Source organism: Macaca nemestrina, chromosome 14 (genome assembly GCF_043159975.1).
Source record: "Macaca nemestrina isolate mMacNem1 chromosome 14, mMacNem.hap1, whole genome shotgun sequence".
In the NCBI taxonomy this organism is placed as follows: Eukaryota; Metazoa; Chordata; class Mammalia; order Primates; family Cercopithecidae; genus Macaca; species Macaca nemestrina.
In genome coordinates this window covers 61,296,889-61,314,319 of record NC_092138.1, presented here as the reverse complement: position 1 = coordinate 61,314,319, position 17,431 = coordinate 61,296,889, and the positions used below count along the sequence as shown (strand labels likewise).

General features: G+C 34.1%; 1 long non-coding RNA gene across 1 annotated transcript in view; it reads left to right on the top strand.

The window, feature by feature from the left end:
• The window catches only part of LOC139358313 (uncharacterized), a 240,892-nt gene that overhangs the window by 31,483 nt on the left and 191,978 nt on the right, over positions 1-17,431 (top strand). The window lies entirely within an intron of this gene.

Here is a 17,431-nt window from a genome sequence, read left to right as displayed (position 1 = left end):
ATGAAAGAGAGAGGGCAACTGACTTCAGAATACTATGACATTGTTGAGTATTTACATGTACAACTCAGTAATGTCCACAATAACACTGATATTTTTATTTGTCTTTTTGCCAGTGATAAAAGTTTTACTATTTGCCTTAGTTTAGACATCCATTATATGAGGGAGCATTGATATAAGCTCATAAAGTCTGACTCCAGAGGCTCATTTTAAAATATAAAACAGGTGGTGTTCAACCTTTAGAATTTTTAAAAACAACTTGGTGTGTTATCAAAAATGCAGATTCCCAGGCCTTCTTTAACAATTTACTTCATAGGCTACTTTAATAAAGACTGATGTGCAGTCAACTTCTCTTCCTTATTCTATATTAACATTCCCATAACTTCAGTGACCTCATATGCATATAAGCTCCCATCTCCAACTCCCAGAGCTTAAAATCAATAGTTTCAACTGCCTATTGGACCTCATACCACAGTCTGCATAGAAGGCATCACATGCAGTATAGCTCAACCTTAACTCATGTCTTCTTTTCAACTCTCCTTTTCATCCCGTTTTGTATCTCAGTCTCTGTCATACTGTTCCAGTCAAACTGGAAACCTCCAGGACCTCATTAATTTTTGTCTCCCTTTTCCATTCTTCAAGTAGAATAAAGATTGATTTTTCTAAATTATAAATCAGGTCGTTTTACTCTCCTATAGATATTGTTTCCTGTTGTCTTTCATTCTCATATACCTCTCTCACCCACTCCCAGTGTACTCTAGCCACAAGATGTTTAGCTGTTAGCCCACCCAGTCATTGCCTGTGTAGAACTTCCCTATATCTGGAACCTGTTTACTTGTCACCGTCCCCATCTCCTTACCCTCCACCACCTTTATATGTGACTGGACCATATCTCATTTCAGACTTTGCTTCTCACCATAACTTTCTATCTTGAGACCCTTTTATTTCTCTATAGCTCTTATCAGAAGTTGCTACTTTAGTACTATCATTAAAATATTCATAATACCGTCAAGTATGTAGAAAAAAATAGCATAAATATGTATAGATAGATATTTAAACCAGTTCCACATTTTCCTCAAGAAGTTATAATACCTTGAGTAGGGAAACAATTGAAAAATATTTCTGTCTCTTCAGATGTAAAGTCTCATTTCCTTTAAACATTCAGTATATCAAAGTTTGCCTCCCCTTTACGGATAAAGGTAAAACTGTACCTTTTTGGTGATTTATCTCACTGTGACTTAAACTCTTATGCCAACCTCGTTTATTCACAGTAATAGCTAAGATTTATTAAGGACCTTGCTCTTGGTTTTCAGGGTGTGGACAGAGTTATCTGTGTGTCTCAGTCTGTTTTTTGCTGCTCTAAAGACTGAGTCATTTATAAAGAACGGAGATATATTTTGTATCGTTCTGGAGGCTGGAAAGTCCCAGATCATGGGATTAATATCTGGCAAGGTTCTTCTTGCTGCATCATCCAATGACAGAAGGGCAAAGAGAAGGTCAGAAAAAGAAAAAAGCAAACTCACAGCTTCAAGCCCACTTATAATTGGCATTAATTCATTCATGAGGTTGGAGCCCTTATTAACTAAATACCTCCCATTAGGCCTCAGCTCTCAACATTGTTGCATTGGGAATTAAATTTTCAACACATGAACTTTAGGGAATACATTTAAGTTATACCATTTGGCTTAGGTTCTTAGTTTTACTCCCCAAAGAGACCATGTACTCTAGATCGGTGAAGACGTTAAAACTTTCTGATAATTTACGATTGATCTAAGATAATCATAATAATAGCTTAATGTTTATCAAAGTTTTATGCACTCATTATGTTATCTAGCTACCAGAAGAAATGTACAGCATCAGTAACCTCTTCAAATCTCGACTTCCCTGGTTCTATAAGCTCCCTCACAATACTGGGTTTCAATCTTCTTATTTACAAAAATAAACAAACACTGGTATAATTGTTTTAATATTTGAAAAAGAATTTTTGAGATCTCATTTTGTTAGACAATATTGCTTAAGTTTTTCTAGCTATCCACGTTTTCTGCCTCTTCCTGATGAGATATTTTTAACTAAGGCTAAGGACACGTTGAGTCATTTGTTTTTAGATATTACTACTATTGCTTTGGTTTCTTTCAGGTACATTCACTCTCTTACCCTCATGGGTAAGAGAATTATACTTTACAAGAATCTTTCTTTCTGGAGGCAAATGAATTGCAGTGATTTAAAGACCAGTTATTATTTCTACCAATAATTTAGAATAAAGTATGTACTTTTATGCTGGTGCAGAGGATTGTCAAAATAAAACCAATGAAGTTTTTTACTTGAATATTTGTTTGTGTTTGTGATATAAATTGGAGGAGGAAAATAATTTTCACTGCTGGAACATAAAACAAATTAGACATAATGGTACAAAAAGGCAAACCATAATCACCCTTTTGAAAATTAATGCCTTTTACAGGATACAAAGCCATTAAAAAAAATGTCACAACGTTTTTAACCTAGTCTAGTTTCTATGCTCCAGGAACACATCCACTCTGTTGACCTCATTCTGGGAAGCTGGTACCAATAATTAAATAAATTGCAGTGTAGAGAAGTTACAGTCATTTAATATGGCATGAAGCCAACACTTTCCTTCCACTTTAAAAAAATGTATTAGTGTTCTATTTCCTGACTCCTAGACATTTTTTGACGAAATTGTTTTATTAAAAATTTTATTTTTCTCGGTGGTATGTGATTTTTGTGAAAGCTAGCTTATGTTCACAGAAATATGGGCGTAAAGTACTGTGTTTGTAGTCATGTTTATTTCAGCAAGGGTAAAATACATTAGGTCTAAAGTATCTATATAATGTGATTATTAGATTTCCAAGTAAAAAGATTCTGATGTTATTATGTTAGAGTCCAATGTGGATTTCCTAGAATTTCATGTGAGGCATTGCTCTAAACCTGAGCCAGTTGAGCATTGTGCTGCCTCTGTGGGATTGATGCATATTATATACAGTTGCAGTCTCATTCTAACATTGTCTATATTGCTTTTATGTTTCAAATCTAGCTGAAAATTTATTTTTTTATGTGTGATAGGAGTAAAAATCTAATTGCATTTGTTCTCCAAATGTGTAGTAGTTTATAGAAATATCGTATGTCTCTATTAATATTCTGTATATGCACACACGTATACTCTGAAAGCGTGCATAAATAATATGAAAAACAAAAGTAATAAAGGACAACATTGATAAGTTGACTATATTAAAATGTATTATAAGAGATATTATAAAAATTAAAAGACAATTTGGATAAAATATTTTGGATAAAAATAATTATTTATTAAAGACATAGAATTAACATTCAGGGTTCATAAACAGCTCCAAATTAGTAAAAAAAATTAAAACTCAGTAGGAAATTAAACATATAACCTTTTTTCTCTTAAGGGAAAATGTAAGCAGCCATTAAATATATGAAAAGATGCTAAGCCTCACTTGCATTCTGAAAACTGAATTAAAACAACCCTCAGATGTTTACTTTCATATATCAGCTTATTAAAAATAGAAAAATCTGATAGTATCAAGTAATTGGACAGTAGATAATTCTCACAAACTTTTTTTATGGGAATAAAGTTTAGACTTGTCATTTCAACAGGCAAACTTTACTAAAATTTAAACTATGTATATTCAAGTATTCCACTTGTTCATGTCTATCTTAAGATTTATTTATACTTGTTGCATATATACATATATTAACTGCAGTATTTATAAAGCAAAATATCAAGACACTCCTATATATCTGACAATACATTTATAATTAAACTATAGTATGTACATGCTATGAAATTCTATGGAATAATTAAAGAGACATTGATTGGAAAAATGAATGATGCATATGGTATACATTCTTTAAGTAGAAAATACAAAAAACTATATTTATGTAAATGTATGCTTAAATATATTCTGTAGGTAAAGCCATTGGTAAGCAAATAAATGTGAAAAATCTAGAAGAATTACAAACTTACAGTAGAGGTAACCCCTGGTAAAAGCACGAGCAGGAATTTTGACTTTGTTTATAGTACTTTATTTTTTATCTATATGAAAGCACTAATATAGTATTTGGCTAACGGCCGGGCGCGGTGGCTCAAGCCTGTAATCCCAGCACTTTGGGAGGCCGAGGTGGGCGGATCACAAGGTCAGGAGATCGAGACCACAGTGAAACCCCGTCTCTACTAAAAATACAAAAAATTAGCCGGGCGCGGTGGCGGGCGCCTGTAGTCCCAGCTACTCAGGAGGCTGAGGCAGGAGAATGGCGTGAACCCAGGAGGCGGAGCTTGCAGTGAGCCGAGATCGCGCCACTGCACTCCAGCCTGGGCAACAGCGTGAGACTCCGTCTCAAAAAAAAAAAAAAAAAAAAAAAAAAAAAGAGATATTATAAAAATTAAAAGACAATTTGGATAAAATATTTTGGATAAAAATAATTATTTATTAAAGACATAGAATTAACATTCAGGGTTCATAAACAGCTCCAAATTAGTAAAAAAAATTAAAACTCAGTAGGAAATTAAACATATAACCTTTTTTCTCTTAAGGGAAAATGTAAGCAGCCATTAAATATATGAAAAGATGCTAAGCCTCACTTGCATTCTGAAAACTGAATTAAAACAACCCTCAGATGTTTACTTTCATATATCAGCTTATTAAAAATAGAAAAATCTGATAGTATCAAGTAATTGGACAGTAGATAATTCTCACAAACTTTTTTTATGGGAATAAAGTTTAGACTTGTCATTTCAACAGGCAAACTTTACTAAAATTTAAACTATGTATATTCAAGTATTCCACTTGTTCATGTCTATCTTAAGATTTATTTATACTTGTTGCATATATACATATATTAACTGCAGTATTTATAAAGCAAAATATCAAGACACTCCTATATATCTGACAATACATTTATAATTAAACTATAGTATGTACATGCTATGAAATTCTATGGAATAATTAAAGAGACATTGATTGGAAAAATGAATGATGCATATGGTATACATTCTTTAAGTAGAAAATACAAAAAACTATATTTATGTAAATGTATGCTTAAATATATTCTGTAGGTAAAGCCATTGGTAAGCAAATAAATGTGAAAAATCTAGAAGAATTACAAACTTACAGTAGAGGTAACCCCTGGTAAAAGCACGAGCAGGAATTTTGACTTTGTTTATAGTACTTTATTTTTTATCTATATGAAAGCACTAATATAGTATTTGGCTAACGGCCGGGCGCGGTGGCTCAAGCCTGTAATCCCAGCACTTTGGGAGGCCGAGGTGGGCGGATCACAAGGTCAGGAGATCGAGACCACAGTGAAACCCCGTCTCTACTAAAAATACAAAAAATTAGCCGGGCGCGGTGGCGGGCGCCTGTAGTCCCAGCTACTCAGGAGGCTGAGGCAGGAGAATGGCGTGAACCCAGGAGGCGGAGCTTGCAGTGAGCCGAGATCGCGCCACTGCACTCCAGCCTGGGCAACAGCGTGAGACTCCGTCTCAAAAAAAAAAAAAAAAAAAAAAAAAAAAAGAGATATTATAAAAATTAAAAGACAATTTGGATAAAATATTTTGGATAAAAATAATTATTTATTAAAGACATAGAATTAACATTCAGGGTTCATAAACAGCTCCAAATTAGTAAAAAAAATTAAAACTCAGTAGGAAATTAAACATATAACCTTTTTTCTCTTAAGGGAAAATGTAAGCAGCCATTAAATATATGAAAAGATGCTAAGCCTCACTTGCATTCTGAAAACTGAATTAAAACAACCCTCAGATGTTTACTTTCATATATCAGCTTATTAAAAATAGAAAAATCTGATAGTATCAAGTAATTGGACAGTAGATAATTCTCACAAACTTTTTTTATGGGAATAAAGTTTAGACTTGTCATTTCAACAGGCAAACTTTACTAAAATTTAAACTATGTATATTCAAGTATTCCACTTGTTCATGTCTATCTTAAGATTTATTTATACTTGTTGCATATATACATATATTAACTGCAGTATTTATAAAGCAAAATATCAAGACACTCCTATATATCTGACAATACATTTATAATTAAACTATAGTATGTACATGCTATGAAATTCTATGGAATAATTAAAGAGACATTGATTGGAAAAATGAATGATGCATATGGTATACATTCTTTAAGTAGAAAATACAAAAAACTATATTTATGTAAATGTATGCTTAAATATATTCTGTAGGTAAAGCCATTGGTAAGCAAATAAATGTGAAAAATCTAGAAGAATTACAAACTTACAGTAGAGGTAACCCCTGGTAAAAGCACGAGCAGGAATTTTGACTTTGTTTATAGTACTTTATTTTTTATCTATATGAAAGCACTAATATAGTATTTGGCTAACAAAAAGAAATATAAATCCAGTTTACTTCTAGAAATAATAATACTATTATGCTTTTGAATTACTTTTTAGATGGGGAAAGAGAGTTTGAAAAGTGTGACCAAGGTCCAATTTGAAACAAACAAAATGAAGGTCTAAAAAATTAACACCATAGATTTGTTAAGATAGTTAGACTAAAATTATTAGTCTCTCCTCCAGTGTTCTTATCAGCAAAACAGTGATCCAGAATCAAGATCCTGAGATTAAAATATCTATTTATAGTGTAGTGGTTAATACTGAATGTCTACCTGATTGGATTGAAGGAGGAAAAGTGTTGATCCTGGGTGTGTCAGTGAGGGTGTTGCCAAAGGAGAGTAACATTTTAGTCAGTGGGCTGGGGAAGGCAGACACACCGTTAATCTGGTGTGTCTGATTAGCATAAGCTAATCGTCTGCCAACGAATATAAAGCAGTCAGAAAAACATGAAATGGCAAGTCTGGCCTAGCCTCCCAGCCTACATCTTTCTCCCATGCTGGATGCTTCCTGCCCTAGAACGTTGGACTACAAGTTCTTCAGTTTTGAGATTCGGACTGGCTCTCCTTGCTCCTCAAGCTTGCAGACAGCATATTGTAAGACCTTGTGATTGTGTAAGTTGACACTTAATAAACTTAATAAACTCCTCTCTCTCTCCCTCTCTCTTATATACATATATATTCTCCTGTTAGTTCTGTCCCTCTGTGGAACCCTAATACACATGGTAACCAGAGTCAAGTCTCTGTGCTAACAAAATGATGTCTTTAGAGAGATTCATCATTTGCAATAATTCTTTTTAGTTTAAATGTAACATTTTTTTCATGTATTTTATGAGTTCCCAGTATTTGAGATGTTTTTCTTCTTTGGCTAGGAACATTGTATCATTTGAAATGAAACAAATTTAAATACACAACAGCAAGAACAAAAGACTAGTCAAAAGTTTTATGTACCTTTATCAAATTCAATGTCCAAATAATACTTGTCTGTTATCTACATTTCCTCCAGCTCTTTGCTTGAAAATGAGTGTTAAGATAAATTTCGCTGCAAATAACTAAAATCCCACCAAATGCTTTAGTTTATAAGAGTATTTAATATATTAAGAAATCTACAGATATGTATGTCCAGATTTATTTCAGAGGGTCATCGATGTCAAGTATACAGGATTTCTATCCTTGTGCTTCAAAATGCCCAGACTGTTGGCTTTTCATTCTTCTGCTTTATTGCCACATTGTGACAAGATAGCTATTACAACTCCAGGCATCACTTCTTTATCATAATATTTTAAGCTAAAAAGAAATGGCTATGGGAAATGTTTTTCTTTTCACAAAGTTGTGTGTATTGACCTGGGACAATAATCTATTTCAAAATTTCCCCAGCAGAACTTCTTCTTCTTTCATCCTGGAACTTACGTTTCATGGCCATGCATATTATGAAGAGAGGGTGGGAAAATACATGGAAAAGGGGACTGGTATTATCATGGTTGGTTTAAATGAATATTGATTAACTTACTGGAATCAGCAGATACACATATTTTCCCAGAGTTTGAGGGATTTGTGCTTGCTTACGTGAATGGATCAGAGTTTCATAAGCAGAGGAGAAGATGTGGGTGGTGATGGCTGTTGCAAAGGCTCTGAACAATAAGAATCTTCAGTTGTTCTTACAATCTTTTCTCTCAAAGTGACATTGCTTATTCAGTGCTAAGAATTAGTCAGAGGTTGCCTGTATGTTTCAGACCATTTTGAAGCCTCAACCAGTTTACAGGGTTTTTTTTTTTTTTTTTTTTTTTTTTTTTTTTGTATACTTCAAGTTCTGGGATACATGTGCAGAACGTGCAGGTTTGTTACATAGGTATACATGTGCCTGTTAATTTGCTGCACCCATCAACCCGTCATCTACATTAGGTATTTCTCCTAATGCTATCCCTCCCGTAGGCCCTCACCCACTGACAGGCCCTGGTTTATGATGTTCCCCTCCATGTGTCCATAAGTTCTCATTGTTCAACTCCCACTTATGAGTGAGAACATGCAGTGTTTGGTTTTCTGTTCCTGTGTTAGTTTGCTGAGAATGGTGGTTTCCAGCTTCATCCATGTCCCTGCAAACGATATGAACTCATCCTTTTTTATGGTTGCATAGTACTCCATGGTGTATATGTGCCACATTTTCTTTATCCAGTCTATCATCGATGCACATTTGGGTTGGTTCCAAGTCTTTTCTATTGTGAACAGTGCTGCAATAAACATACGTGTGCATGTGTCTTTATAGTAGCATGATATATAATCCTATGGGTATATGCGCAGTAATGAGATTGATGGGGCAAATGGTATTTCTGGTTCTAGATCCTTGAGGAATCGTCACACTGTCTTCCACAATGGTTGAACTAATTTGCACTCCCAGCAACAGTGTAAAAGTGTTCCTGTTTCTCTACTTCCTCTCCAGCATCTGTTGTTTCCTGACTTTTTAATGATTTCATTCTAACTGGCATGAGAATGGTATCTCATTGTGGTTTTGATTTGCATTTCTCTAATGACCAGTGATGACGATGACATTTTCCATATGTTTGTTGGCTGCATAAATGTCTTCTTTTGAGAAGTGTCTGTTCATATCCTTTGCCCACTTTTTGATGGGGTTGTTTTTTTTTCTTGTAAATTTCTTTAAGTTCTTTGTAGATTCTGGATATTAGCCCTTTGTCAGATGGATAGATTGCAAACATTTTTACCCATTCTGTAGGTTGCCTGTTCACACTGATGATAGTTTCTTTTGTTGTAAGAAGCTCTTCAGTTAAATTAGATCCCATTTGTCAATTTTGGCTTTTGTTGCCATTGCTTTTGGTATTTAAGACATGAAGTCTTTACCCATGCCTGTGTCCTGAGTGGTATTGCCTAGGTTTTCTTCTAGGGTTTTTATGGTTTTAAGTCTTATGTTTAAGTCTTTGATCTATCTTGAGTTAATTTTTCTATAAGGTGTAAGGAAGGGGTCCAGTTTCAGTTTTCTTTATATGGCTAGCTAGTTTTCCCAACACCATTTATTAAATAGGGAATCCTTTCCTCATTGCTTGTTTTTGTCAGGTTTGTCAAAGATCAGGTGGTTGTAGATGTGTGGTACTATTTCTGAGGGCTCTGTTCTGTTCCATTGGTTTATATGTCTGTTTTGGTACCAGTACCATGCTGTTTTGGTTTATAATTTTAGACAAAAAGAGTTAGGATCTTCCAACCTTTTTATTTTTGTTTTGTTTTTCAGTTCATAGGACAGAAATTGTAAGTCTAGATATGATCTCAACTGTGCCAGCTTTTCACCTTATTTGGCATAGAATTCAGTCTTCTTGCTATCAAATTAGCTGGCAAACTGAATTAAGGTATCTCTAATTATAGCAGTGAATTCCAGGCATTATGCAAAGGGCATTCTCTGCACTATCTCATGCAAGTAACAAACAAGGTGGCAACTCTCCAGGAGGTTTGCATGTCATTCCTGGTGTAAGAGCTCAATGAACAGAAGATTGCTTAGTGAATAAAAATTCAGAAAAATTCTCAAGGGGCTCTTTTCATGGCTCATGAAGCAAGTGAATAAACAAACAGAAACTTGGACTTTTTTTCTGTCTCATAGCAAGCCTCAGGTATTTAAAGATCAGAATATTCCAGTTCTATTATTATATAGATAATACTAAAGAAACATTAGTATATATTTCCTCTGATTCTCCCCACTTAGTTCTATACTTCATGCATTCTGTCTCCCCTTTGTTAACAGTCTATATTAATACGGTGTGTTTTTTTTGTTTGTTTTGTTTTTTACAGTGAACTAGATTTTGCTTTCTTAGCCAGAATTATATTTAAGTCCTGTTTCTACTCAGAAACTTTGGTAACTTTCACTGGATTTGGGAATTTCCAAATTTTCTCAGCCTTATACTTAAAGACAACGAGCTAAAAACAGGTTTTCCTTGGTGTTGATGGGGCATTGGTTCCAGGACCCCACAGATACCAAAATCTGCAGATGCTCAAGTCCCTTATATACAAAGGCATAGTGTTTTCATATAAACTCTTCACATCTTTTTGTATATTTTAAATAATCACTAGATTACTTATAATACTTAATACAATAAAATGCTGAATGATGAGAACACATAGACACAAGAGGGGACCAACACACACTGAGGCCTGTTGTAGGGTGGGGAGGGGAGGGAGCACACCAGGAAGAATGACTAATGGATGCTGGGCTTAATACCTAGGTAATGGGTTGATCTGTGTAGCAAACCACCATGGCACACATTTACCTATGTAACAAACATGCACATCCTGCACATGTACCCCTGAACTTAAAGGTTGAAGAAAAAAAAAAGCATATATTTATACAATAAAATTACTTATAGGTCAAATACAAAACATAGACTGTAAAACCAATATGGGTCGTATAGTAGGGATATAATAATTTAAACAAAAGCTTCTCACTTTCACACCTAAATGCAAAAAAACTAGGATTGTCTCTTTATATTAAGATTTGAAAGACACAAATTGTAGTTGACTCTTACAGCTTCATTTTCTCTCCATCTACTTGGTACCCCCCTCAGTGACTGAGGGATGTCTGCTTACTTACTTAAAACATGGTGCCTAGAAATAACAGTAGCAGCTGTACTTCCTTCGATGTGCTTTCTCTCATTAAGCTCTATACAGAGCTGACCTTCTATTCAGAAATCCTCATGGTGTGCTTACTGTTTGCGGAGATTCAAAGCTTTTGAATTATGACTAATAAAAGCATCTGCTTTCACCGGACCAGAAAATCAACACTGTTTAATCACAAAGGAATTGTACATTTAAAACAAAATTACAGTGAACATACTGAAAATCAAATAAAGCAAAAGCATTATGGCATATTGAGTTCTTGTATTGCAGTTTGTTCCAGCTCCACAGCCAACTCAGCTACTTCTGGCAGCAAATCCTTCCTGTAACTGGATATCTTTGTCCCATCAAATTATAAATTTAAAAATATTCTCTTGGTCTTTCATATGTCCTTGTAAAACTTAAACCTTAGTATCTTTTCTGTTGATTAAGAAAATACATCCTAAAATATTTGGTTTAGTTTTCATTGAAAAACAGACAAAATTTTGACCAATTTAAACACCTATATTCATTCTGTGTTTAATCCTCATCCCAGTTTTCTAGCTCTATTCATTCACAGAAAACCAATCTCAGCAAGATTTCATTTTGAAAGCCTTCTAATGACAGTACTATTAATTTGATAAAAGAGTCAAATAGATCCTCTTTAAATATATTTTTCTTCTATAAATTAAATGCATTTAAGAAAATAAAACAATTGCTTTTCTTTTTTTTGAATGCAAAGTAGAATATATTTAACTTCTTCTTATTATTATTTTTTACTTTTTTCAAAGCCTACCTTTTCCTCGTCACAGTGAACTTGTCTCAGTGAGCTAGAAACCTTAAAAGAGGTGAAGGATAGCCATATGACTGACAATTCAAGCATCTGAGTGGCTTGTTTCTTTTGAGACTTTCAATACTCCACTCTGATTATTAACTCTTTCTTGTGAGATGGAATTTCAAATATATAGAAGGAATTTTCTAGACAATTTTGGTTCTTCCACTTTTATCCCAGGAAGATGTAGTTTTGAATATGTGAACTATTAATTGATTACATTGAATGTTTGCTAAATGCTGTAGAGTTTATTCGTATTTGGTAAAATACCAGAAGAGCTGTAAGAGTCAAAGCTTTTTTTCTGGGAAATATGCAGTATATTCATGCTAGAAATATCAAAGAATTAAAGTTGAGGTAACTGGAATCTAGTCCCAGTACTGAGTCTAACTCGCAGTGTGATCTCAGAAATGGTTTAACGACCCTGAGTCTCAGTCCCTTCTTTAGAAAAATAGAGGTATTATACTACATGATCTAAGGGCATTTTAAAACCCGAATTCCAGATTAATGGTTAACTTATTTGGTTAAAGAGGAGATAAAGGAAATTATGTGTACTCATTATGTAAGATAGAGATCCATTATGAGATAGGAAGTGAGATGTGGAAGGCCATTTGAATATAGCATTAGAGGAACAGATTAATAATCCTAAATGCTTCACTGTACTGTAGACTTGGTGAACCCATTTATTTTCCTTTTAAGATGTAGTGTATATGCTAAAGCACTCAAAATTTTCTCTGGAGGTGTTTGCTTTGTCAGGGCTGATTCTGGTGGCCTCATTGGCTCTACTAAGTGGTGGATTCATTTATTTATATTGATATAAAGCCTGCATTCAAAGTTCAAGGATCTTAGATCCTTAGCTCATCCTTAATTATTGTGATAATTTTGCAAACATTCCTAAAAACAGACAAGACATTTTTAGTTATACAGTGATGGAAACATAATGAAGTAATTTTCTGTAATTCGGGGTTTTATCACTTATTTGTCACTGCCCATGTTTCTCTTTCTGAGATGACTGTTTTAGCATGCATTTATATGTCTTTACTTATTGCAGAAGGGATGTAAAGACAGCTAACAGAGAATGCATAAAATATAGCAAGATAATACAAATGCTTAATGAGGAAAAAAAGAACAAGAGAAATTGAAGTAAGGCAAATAAATGACTAGCACAGAGATCTACAATTAAATCTCTAGGGTAAACAAGCTTTGTCATATCCATGGGTTAAAAGGAGATTCTAGTAAGCCTCATAGTTCTTAATGTTCCAGATATAAATAATTGTTGTCAGAAGAAGCACTTTAATTTTGAATTCTTAGGCAAAGAGGAAAAGCAAAGTTCTAGAAAATCAGACTACTTTGGTTCAAATTATAGCTTTGTAGATATTCTAGTCTTAGGAAAATTAATTTACTGCTTAGTGCCTAATATCCTCACCCATTAAATGGAGATGGAAATAATATCCACCTCAGATGGTTGTTTTGAGGATTAAATAATGTATTTGAAGAATTTAGCAAAGTCTCTGAGACTTACATAACTTAAAGTTGTTTTCATTTTTTTTGGAGAAGATAGAAATTCATCCAAGAGTCCCTTTAAAAAAATACACTGTGCAAAGTTGGGAACATATCAAAGTTGGGAACATACCAATGTTAATACTGTTTCAGAGACCTTTGGTAAGCTCCCTGTTTATACTGGGTTTGGAGAGGCTGCCAGCACAAAGAGGGAGAACCTTTTAGCCACAGCCTTTTGAAGAGAAAACAGTTACCCCCATCTGTCTCCACAACAAATTCTTGCAATGCACAACACAAGAATCAAGAATAAAGTAACCAAATGATGACCTAAATCCACAAATCATGACATACATGCTTCCTTAGTTGATAATTTAGTATTTTAATATAATGTAATCAAGTAAAACATAGTATAATTGAGCTATAAGTGGTGTGTGCCATTGGTCTGAATATGTTCTGATGTCACAGAACCCTGTAGAGTTTTTTAAAACATAATTGATCTTTACCACTGCCATCATTTTCCTCTTCCTCATCCTCTTCCTCTCTTCCTCCTCTCCTCCTCCCTATTCCCCTCTTCCTTCTCTTCCTTTTTCTTCTCCTTTTCCCCTTCCCCTTTTTTTTTACTTGCCATGTATTTCTTGCTTCATGTTAGAATGATCAGTGTGTCACTAATCATGTAGGAAACATTTGTTTCAAAGGTGTTTTCCAAAAATGGGTAATGCAGAAACACTGGCCTTTCTCTCTGAGATTCTGGGGTTCTGGGATTTTATTCGGCCTTTTCAAGATCAAAAGGAAGACAGAGAATATGATGTAGTTCAAAGAAAAAGAAGAGGGGATGTTAGGCAACATGATGCCAGTCACCTGCTCCATAAACTTGGTCTACTCTCCAGGCTCCTCATTTTTTTGTTTGTTTTGTTTTATAAACCAGGAATGGGATCTGCTCACTCCTCTTATAATTGGTCAATTATATTTGTTTTTTTTGTTGTTGTTTGTTTGTTTGTTTTTGGGATGGAGTCTCGCTGTGTCGCCCAGGCTGGAGCGCAGTGGCCGGATCTCAGCTCACTGCAAGCTCCGCCTCCCGGGTTTATGCCATTCTCCTGCCTCAGCCTCCCGAGTAGCTGGGACTACAGGCGCCCGCCACCTCGCCCGGCTAGTTTTTTGTATTTTTCAGTAGAGACGGGATTTCACTGTGTTAGCCAGGATGGTCTCGATCTCCTGACCTCGTGATCCGCCCGTCTCGGCCTCCCAATATATTTGAACTCTTATTTGTATTTTACGTGTTGGGAAAGAGAAGAGGAGAAGATATAAATAACTTTTTATGATACAATGTACTGTAACTTTGGTGCATATATATATATATACACACACACATATATATACATATATATATACATATATATGTGTGTGTGTATATATATATACACACACACACACACATACACGTTTCAATTATTGGTTCCTACTAAGTGAACCTTGTGATCATTGGCAAATCAGTTAAACTCTCTGAACTGTCTTTTTCATTGATAGATGAGCAATGCTGTTAATTGTATCATTATGTTCTACAAAATAGAAATAAAATACAAAATTATTTGGCATCCAGCAGGTATGCAGCAAATTTTGCTCTACAAACAACCTGTGGGAAATTTGCACACGTTTTAATTGCTATATTTCAAACCATGTAAAAGTCATCTCTGATAGAAATCAGTATTGGATGCCATGGTGGGGAACTGGGAAAAGTAACTACTTTTGACATATATCTTAGTCCATCTTTTGCTACTACAACAAAATACCAGAGTCTGGGCAGTTTATAAAAATGGAGATTTATTTCTTACAGTTCTGAAGGCTGGGAAGTCTAAGAGCATTGCACTGGTAAGGGCCTGCCTCATGCATCACGGCAGGAATTGGAAAAGCAAAAGAGCATGTGCAAGATAGAGAGAAGACAGAGGCTAAGCTTCATCCTTTCATTAGGAATCCACTTCAGTGGTAATGGAATTAATCCTCCTGAGGGCAGAGGCCTCATGATCTAATCATAGCCCTCATAATCTAACCACCTCTTTAATTGCCATCATAATGGCAATTAATTTTCAACATGAGTTTTTAAGGGGACATTCATACCACATAGCAACATATTACCAAATTGAATCTACATATACACACATAAACGTATAAAATGTATGTATACTTGTATTTACTTACTTAGACTTTATTAACGATAGATTGCATAATCCATAATGGCAACATTTTGTATGGTTCTTTAGAATGGGAACAATGACAAATTTTTTTAAGAGCCCTCATCTGCTTCTGAAGTACCATGTATTTGAAACAATGGTTGTGCTCCTAATAAACACTGGGCTTGCTTTCTAGAGTTTGCCAGTCAGTTTAGTGTGAGAAAAGAGATGAAAATAAGATTAATCAATATGCAGATGTTTAAGATACTCTATAACTTGTGAATTTTAAACAGGCAGTCTTCTTAGGCAACCAGCCAGGTTTAACTGAACCTATAACATTAGTAATATCAGTGGTATAGTGTATGTTTACCATGTTGGAAGTTTTATTATAAGAGTTCATTTAATACTTACAAAGAGCCTATGACAAGATACCATCAGTATATCTGTTTCACTTTAAAGGAAATTAAGAGATAGAGAGTTTAAGTTGTCCAAAGTCATACAGCACAAGCTATCTGACTCCATAGCTCAATAATCAGTATGATACGTTTTGCTTAGGCTCTTAATATGTAAGACATTTATGTGTTTCAAAGATTGAAAGGATAAAGGTAATATATATAATAAAAAATTGATTTCTCTTCCCTGTCTTCTAGCCATTCATGTCACTTTGCTGATGCTAATCAAACTTTTTATACTTTTACATATACTTTCCAGATGTAACAAATGCTCCTTGCCTTTTTTTTTTTTTTTTTTTTTTTTTTTTTTTTTTTTTTTTTTTTTTTTTACAAAAATAGAAACATACAATACATGCTGTTCTGAATTTGTTTTTGTTTTTGAGGGGTGTGTGTGTGTATACATGTATTCTCAGCAATATGTCATGGAGACTGTTTCATAGTCATGTATTAAGATATTCTGTTTTCTTTCTGCAGAACTGGATGAACATAATTTAACAAGTCCTCTGTTCCTAGACATAAAGTTTGCATTGAATTTATTGTTTTTATACCTTCTGCAGAATAACCTTGTACACATGTCATTTGTCATTTGCTTTCCAGTATAGTGTTTGTAGGATCAGCTTTATTAAGAAATAACTGACACATTATAGACTGCATATATTTAAAATGTGCAATTTGATGGGTTGTGACATATGTATATAACTGAACCTCTAATGATAAAATAATGAGCATATCCATCAACCCTCCAAATTTCCTCTGAACTCTTTGTACTTCTTGGCACTCTATTCTCCCTAACTCTAATATTAACAGTTTCCCCACATGCAGGCAACCACTGATGTGCTGTCACTACAGATTGTTTTTCATTTTCTATAGTCTTATGTAGTATAGTATGTACTCTTTTGTCGGCCCAGTTGTTTTTACTCAGCGTAATTGTTTCAAGATTGATTCATGTTGTTGCATTTATCAATACTGCATTGCCTTCTTGTTTGACTGATATTTTGTAATTTGTATTTTATTCATTCTGTCTTGAATTTCAGTATTTCTTTGCTTCTACTTTGGGTTTAATTTATCATGTTTTCCTAGTTTCTTAAGGTAGAAACTGAGACAATTAATGTGAGAACTTCTTTTTTTTCTAAGGGTGTTAGTGCTGTAAATTTCCTCCTAAATATTACTTAGCTGCATCCCACAGATTTTGGTGTCCTATTTTTTTAGTTTTACTTAATTCAAAGTCATTTTGAATAACAGGGTATAAAACTCAGTGTCAGGCATTTAATAAAAAACTGTCATACAGAAAAAGAAGCAGGAAGATATGACTCATTGCTATTAAATTCAATCAATTGAAACTGACTTAGAACTAACAAATGTCAGTGTTAACAGATAAGGACATTAAGATAACACTACTTCATGTGTTCAGAAATTAAGAAGAATCACGAAAGATATATCAAGACACAAATTGAACTTCTAGAGATGAAGAATACAATGTTTGAGAAGAAAAAAATC